General features: G+C 33.9%; 1 long non-coding RNA gene across 1 annotated transcript; it reads right to left on the bottom strand.

Annotated features, from left to right (window-relative positions):
- Positions 1-3749: 3749 nt before the first annotated feature.
- Positions 3750-7198, bottom strand: LOC126759511 (uncharacterized). The gene is made up of 2 exons (XR_007667014.1): positions 7084-7198; positions 3750-3992 (listed from the first exon to the last, which is right to left on the bottom strand). It is a non-coding gene; the product is annotated as an uncharacterized LOC126759511 (long non-coding RNA).
- Positions 7199-8016: the final 818 nt, after the last annotated feature.

The raw sequence follows: 8016 nt of genomic DNA, 5'->3' as shown, positions 1-8016 counted from the left end.
ATGATGCTGCTACAGAGTATAATAGTTTTGTTTGTCTATGGGTTGTTTGGGTAACGTAATATGTATATGTAATTATGTATGTACATATGTATATGTATGAATGTTCAGGGAGACTGTTTGTCCGTTCGTTAGCCTGTCCGTGCAAGCGATAACTTCATTACATTCAGAATTCATTCATTTTTCTAATGACAGATACTTGTATCACTGTATTGAATATCTCAATTATGGTAAAAGTCAAATCAATTCATAACTAAAAATACATATGTATGTGGGGATTACATCCACGCACTTACGAAATAGTTTTCTTCTGTTCAAATAAAATTTACGCTTGCATTCTTCTATTGTTTTACACTTTAGAATATGATAGTTTTATTTTATAACACGGTTGAATATTACAAAAGAACGATTAACAATTAACTTTAAATTTACACGAATAGGATATTTAGTTTTTTAAAAAAGATAAAAAGATGTTGGTAGTTGAGCTTCTTTAAAAAAGGATGCACTCGTCTTCTGATAAAAGCAATGCGTTGTCTAAAGTGTTCGTCTAACATTCGCACTTTCTGGTTTTGCGCTTGTTGTTCGAAAATATGCAAAAAAGGGTTTTTGCTCAACCCCACATGTATATTTTCTAATATATGTACCTAAAATGTTCAACATTATTCAAAAAACATTGGGAATACTCTTGAACTTAAAAGAATTAAAGCCAGGGAAATACTTTTTGGTGTAAAATGTCAAACTGAGGATCGAAATTCAAGCAATTATATATGTATATGTACATATGTATATATATACATTATATATAACTACTATACTGACAGACACATAAGTTTTAATAGAAAAACGAAAACCATTATAATGGGTTGTCAAAAAAGTCTTGTGGTATTTTTATTGAATTTTTTTTTTTTATTGAAATTGAAATGAATTTTTGATGACTCATGCCCAGCTCTTGACCGATCGACCAATTCAGCGATTTTATCGCAATTTTCGACGACAGGCCTTCCGGAGCGTGGCGCATCTTCGACCACCTCTACACCATAACGAAAACGTTGAAACCATCGTTGTGCGGTGGAAATGGAAACTGTATCGGGTTCATAAACTGCACAAATTTATTGGCGGCTTGAGATGCATTTTTGCCTTTATCGTAGTAGTACTGTAAAATATGCCGTATTTTCTCTTTATTTTGCTCCATGTTTGCGACGCTATAACTCACGAACGACTTAAAAGAAACGACAATCAATCAAACACGTGTTAGCGCGTGAAATGAGCTTTCCAAAAAGGTATAGCATGACCCGATGCGACGAATAAAACTAGAACTACGCGCTTTCAGCGCCAACTAGCGAAAATACCGCAAGACTTTTTTGACAATGAAGTATAAGAAAGTTGGGTAGTATCCCCCATATTTTATCTATTTTCTCAATACCACATACTATTAACATGTAACTTACTAAAAAAAACTAATCGTATTCGAAAAACTAATCAGCCGGATGTTCGAAAATACTGATATTAGTTGTATGGGGGTAAATCAAGTTTTCGCTCAAATTTATCTATTTTAGACACAAAGATACACTGTTATGAGTAAAACACGCTAGCTCATTTTCATTCAGATAACTCACCTATTCGTCGATATATGCGGTGCAAAGTCACCTGGAAGTATGTGGAGGCTAAGGGAAGTATTGGTCCGATTCAACACGTTTTTGAGATACAGACATAGCATTGCGCGAGAAGTACTTTCCCTGAATTTCAATTATACAAGGTGCGTTTTAAAGTAAACAGGACTTAAAAAAAACAGAACAAATGGTTTTTCGGCAAAATCAATTTATTTTATTCAAAATAGTCTCCATCTGCTTCAATACAGCTTTTTGCATGGTCCAAAAGCATGTCGAATGAGTGTTTTAAGCCTTTTGAATGGCCTTTTTGTCTGCATAACGCTTTCCTTTCATGGGCCAATGCATTTTCCCGAAAAGGAAGAAGTCGCACGGTGCCATATCAGGTTAATGGTTAAAATGTGATGTTTGGTCAAATAATCGGTCGCAATGATGTACTTCGAATGTTGGATTCTGAGCAATTTTTGGTCGTCAGTCAATTTGTGCGGAACAAACCGTGCACGCACCTTTCGTAAGCCCAAATTTTCGGTAAAAATGCGATAAATCGATGTTTTGGAGATGTTCAATTTCATTTCCATGAATTTCAATGATGATTTCGGCACAGTTTCGATGGAATTTCCGGTGATCACGGATTTTGATTGGCCCACATGTTTATCGTCGTTTATGTCCTCACGACCACTTTGAAAACCTTGAAACCACTCGTGCACTCTTCTACGGGATAGGCAATCATCGCCATAAACTTGTTTCATCAATTGAAACGTTTCGGTAAAAGTTTTACCAATTTTAAAATAAAATTTTATGTTGGCTCTTTGTTCGAAGCTCATTTTCGCACCGATAACACAAACATACTGACACTTAAAACGCAATAACTTCACTTCCAATATATGAAAAGTCATGAAATTCTCACAGGACAATCGATAAAGATCAACGATAAAGATAGCAGATTCTAACGCACCAGTCGACATCTACATATATGTCCACCAGGGGGCACTAGATTCAAAAAGTCCTGTTTACTTTGGAAAACTCTTTGTCTCAGATATTGACCGATATTTTAACAAAAGTCAACTATAGTTACTAGGGTCCAAATATTCGTTACTAGGGGCTTCAACAGTTTTGTTGGATTTGAACAATTTTTGGTCATAAGGTCGCATACACTAAAGGCTTTATTCGTGCAAAGTTTAATCTCATTATATTAATTACTTCTTGATTAATGAAGAAGAAAAACAATATTTAACAATTTAAATTTAGTTTATATTTTTTGTAAAATATGGTAGGTAAGCATTTAAATTTTGTACGATTTTAAACGCTGTGAACCACCTCTAAATCTTTTTGGATTGACCTAAAACTTTGTAAACTTGCAAACTTTTGTTTTTGGTAATTCTCATATTCTATGGGGTGAGACCGAGAATAGAAACGCTTTCTATATTAATGAAAAAAAAAGTCTTAAAAACTGATTTCCATGTAGTACCTATTTTGTTGAAGAAAAAAATATTGTGAACAATTTAAATTTCAGATACTAAATGTTTTTAATAAGCTTAATTTTTTAATACATCCGTACACCGACATTGCACAGAGTCGATAAGATTCTTACAACGCTTCATAGTGATATTATATTAGCCCTACCCCCTTAAACACAACCCAACGTTGTGCTCTACTTGATGAATTTTCTGTAGCTTGAACTCATTTAACATCACCCCATTAATTTTCGATTTGATATAGGTCCAGTGTCTGTCTCATTAGACAGTTTGGGCGTTATCTTGGTCAAACGCCCCTTTTATAAACATTTACTAGTTGGCAAATAGTAACATAACATCCATACAATTGGTTAAAAAACATAGTTCGGTCCATGATGTCATAGATCATATACATACATAGGACCGCCAACACAGTACGAAAAGCAAGCCAATACCATAATACCAAACCACCATTTGAATGATGTTAAGCATTTGGTAGAGGACTGACATACTTTTTGGGCCTAGATTGCGACCACATCACATTCCACCATTTCCCGCCAATCGCTATGGTTTTTGCGAACTTCATTCTTGCAAACATGTGTTTCTTCGACAAAATAGATACTTTCCGGGGTCTGCTTGTATTCAAATTGTTTTGCTACGATTTGTAAGAGTAGTAATAAACAAGTTTAAATATTTTTTATAATTTTTTAGGGGGCTTAAAGCTTAAGGCTTAAAGTTTTTTACATTTCGTATAATCTCTTTATGTACTGTTTTTTGTATTACATTTTCCTCACGATTAACCGCATTATAATTTTCTATCATTATGGATGGGCTGTATGCCACTACTGCTTCGATTCCCTGTAAGTGCTGTATTGTTTCCTTAGCTTCAATATCAATTCACCAATCTCAGTGGAATAATGCCTTCTTCTACCCACTAAAAGGGAAGAGAGACTCTGATTTTAAAGTCATTCATATTAAAGTCCTGAAATATACATACATACTTAGGCAGCGAAAGCCAACCCATTACTTATGGGATTTATTCGTTTTAATAATTTTAAGAATCTATCCTACCTTTTGGTAGGCAAGTCAGCATCTGTTAGAAACGATCTTTTAATATAAGAAACTGTTGCACTATTGTTTTCAAGAACATAACTGTAGCTATTGCCGCTCTTTCTACATCAGGCAACTTCAGGCACATTTTTCTTTACTTTTTGCTTTTAAATGTATAAAAATGTATAAAATTTAAATCTTTAATCCTTTTGACGAAGGGTTGAGAAGCTTCGATTGATTTTAAGCATGCGCGCAGTACGCCGAGTACAATCGCAAAATGATCCATCAATACAAATATTTTTCGAAAAATTGCTGGATATTGAGAATAGAGAATTTTTGCGCGGTAGTCATAAGCAAAAAAATTAATTAATTGGCAGTTTTTTCGGGGACATACAAAATAATTACTTGGATCACAACTGACTCAGTAATCGGACCATATCTTCTTCTTCTTTACTGGCGTAGACAGCGCTTACGCGGTTATAGCCGGGCCATATTGGTAGCAAAAGAATTTTGATGTTGACGAAATTAATTTTCAGATACAACAATTAATGTTAGGCGATCTGATGCTAAATCAATCCAAATTCTTCTTCTTTATTTGCCAATTTGTATTCGAATATTGGTGATCATATAACATTTAATAATATGTACAATATTAATAAGCTTAATAATAATATAATAATGTAATGTTTACTACGGAAAGGCTTAGGTGTCAAAAACAATTAATGAGATAACGAGAAACTGACGAAACGAGTTGTTTATTTTTAACAGTCTTTCTACTAACTAGTTTTCGCACGTTAGCTCCCTTTTTGTAGACCAGGTCACATATATTTTATATTGAAAAAAAAATATGAAAAAAATCACAGATTTTGAATTATCGCAGCATATTTCTCTCTATCTCTCTCCGCATCTAGAAGGTTGCCAACGTTCTGGGTTCCTGTCCATTGTCGAATGTTTCCAAGCCACGAAAGTTGTTTACGGCCAATAACCCGTTTTCCTTCAATTTTTCCTTGGATAATTATTTGTAGGAGCTTATACTTAGAGTGCCTCATAATATGTCCTAGGTAGGCTGCTTTTCTTTGTTTTATAGTCCTTAAGAACTCTCTATTGCGGTTCACTCTTCTCAAAACTTCACTGTTTGCAACTCGATCTGTCCATGGGATTTTTAGATTCTTCAAATAAGCCATAGCTCGAAGGACTCTAGCTTGTTCATATCTGTGATTTTTAGAGTTTCCATCGCATAGAGAAGCACTGACCAAACATAACATTTTAAAAAACGTATTTTGGTTGTGATGTTGAGGTCATGGCTACATAATATGTTTTTGTATTTGAGAAAAGTTGTTCGCGCAAATTCGATTCGACATTTTATTTCTTTTGAACAATCCCAACTTTCATTGATCTGACAACCAAGGTACTTGAAATTTTTAACTCTTTCGATTGGATTGTTATTAATCATGAGGTGTGTGTCATTGTATATGTTTTTCCTACTAATAATCATGTACTTCGTCTTGTTTATGTTAATGCGTAGGCCATATTCGTCACTACGTAAGTTAACTCGGTTTACAAGTTCTTGTAATCCCATCAAGCTATCGGCTATAAGTGTAGTGTCATCTGCATAGCGTATATTATTTATGAAAATACCATTCACTTTCACACCTTGATCAATACTGGTTACTGATTCTTGAAATATTTCTTCCGAATAAATGTTAAATAACAAGGGTGACAGAATGCATCCTTGTCTTACACCTCGTGAAATAGATATTTCTTCGGTTATATCACCATTGATGCTTACATGGGCAGTTTGTTGCCAATATAGATTTCTTATGCAACGAATCTCTTTATCATCTATTCCCATATAATGAAGAATTTCCATAAGTTTATCGTGTTTAATGGTGTCGAAGGCTTTCTCATAATTAATAAAGCATAAAAATACATCTTTTTGGACATCTTTACAGTTTTGAACCAAGACTTGTATACAGAACAATACCTCGCGTGTTCCAAGACCTTCTCTGAAGCCAAATTGCGTCTTGCCCATTGACTCTTCACATTTCTTATACTTACATATATTCTGGCGTGAATGACTTTTAGAAATATCTTCAGAGCATGTGACATTAGACTAATTAGTCTGTACTCACTACAATGTTTCGCATTATTTTTCTTAGGTAGTGGTATGAATGTTGATTTTAACCAGTCTTTTGGATATTGGCCATTGTCATAAACTTGGTTAAAAAGCTTTACTAAGAGAGTCATATTTTTGTCATTTATTAACTTTAAAATTTCAGCTGGATCCTCATCCGGACCTGTTGCTTTGTAATTTTTCATGGATTGTATAGCTCTCTCTATTTCGCCTTTAGTAATATAATTGCCAGTTGGTCTGTGATGAAGATGAAGATTCTGGTTCAATCTACTGTCATCCGAAAAAACGTTTTCAATATATTTCTTCCATATACATATGTATGTATGTACTTTTCTTTTCACTTATGTCAAATACCACCTCATTGTTTTCATTTATGAGGATTGAGGGCAGATTTTTACGATGAATGTGTAAATACCTTCCATTTACACATGTAAAAATTGTAGTCTTTCAATTTCTTGGCATTCATTGTTTATCCAGTTTGTTTTTGCACTACGGATCATCTACCTTATTTTTCTATTCAGTTGTCTATACATGTTAGAGTTTTTATTTTTATATTCCCGGCGTTTACTTATTAGTTTTAATATGTCATCTGTCACCGTGTTTATACGTAAATAATATACCCTAACAAAAGCAAGGCGTGGACGCATTATAGTATTTATATAAAGGAATTGGAAACATCATTCCAGTTAAAAATTCGGTTACAGCAAAATATTGCCACCTTCAACCTTATAAACCCGTACATATTACTGATTGGCATCTACAATTGTTGACGGCTTAAGGCGGCCTTTAATCGATGGTGTTAAATGTTCGGACATGCCAACAACACAATCAGATTGCATACCTGCGTACATACATGAGTGTATGTAAATATAAATCGGCATTAAGTGGTGCATAATTACTCGATTAGGTGATGAAAACGCGAACTGATCCCCGAGGTTTCTTACATACCCGTTTTCAACAAGACGCCACGAAAACTAGCCGATTAACGGCTTTGAAAGAGAGCTCTTATTAAAGCAGAGCTGTATGCTGTGAAATGAGCGCTGTTTGCAGCACTAACACAAAAGCAATTTCATGCTTTTATGTGTGTTAGTGAGAGAATTTCTGCTTTTGTTGCAAGAGCGCAGAATAAGTATGTATGTATGCTTGTCAAAAGCTGACAGCTGTTATTTCGAATAAATCGCAAAGTGACTTAATAAGGCATTACATGATAAATGAAATTTTCTTTGCAAAGTGACTGTTTTATTATTGTAATTGTTTTGTTTGTCGCGCTGTGTCTCGTTGGTGTAAACAGGTAAGTATATGAAGAGCAGTAATGAAGTACTGTAGCTAGAGCATGGAATTGAATTAAGAGGCCATTCAAATCTTAACGTTTTTAATATGAAATAATAATTTTTTGATTAATTCATACGTGTTATGCTTATGTGCAATAGCAAAGTCCATTTTTTTAGTTTTTGCTAAAATGTCAAACTAATACATTTGTTTTTAAGTTTTGACGCTTTGAAGAGCCAAACAAAGCGCAAAAAGTAGGTCCTGAAGGTTGGAACAATTTTAAAATTAAAATTAATGTGTAAGTATGAACATATCTAGCTTAAATTATATACTATATGTATGTGTACTTACGCATGTATTTATAATAAATATAATCAGAATGCAGCGCTTAGAATTGAGTCTAAGAAAGCGGCTAGCGCAATAAATAAACATTAGATACATGTATGTAGTATGTACATACATACATACATACATACATACATATATGTATGTATATAGTACATAT

This window comes from Bactrocera neohumeralis, chromosome 5 (assembly GCF_024586455.1).
Source record: "Bactrocera neohumeralis isolate Rockhampton chromosome 5, APGP_CSIRO_Bneo_wtdbg2-racon-allhic-juicebox.fasta_v2, whole genome shotgun sequence".
In the NCBI taxonomy this organism is placed as follows: domain Eukaryota; kingdom Metazoa; phylum Arthropoda; class Insecta; order Diptera; family Tephritidae; genus Bactrocera; species Bactrocera neohumeralis.
The sequence above is the reverse complement of the archived record's forward strand: the minus strand, read 5'-3'. Positions and strand labels throughout refer to the sequence as shown.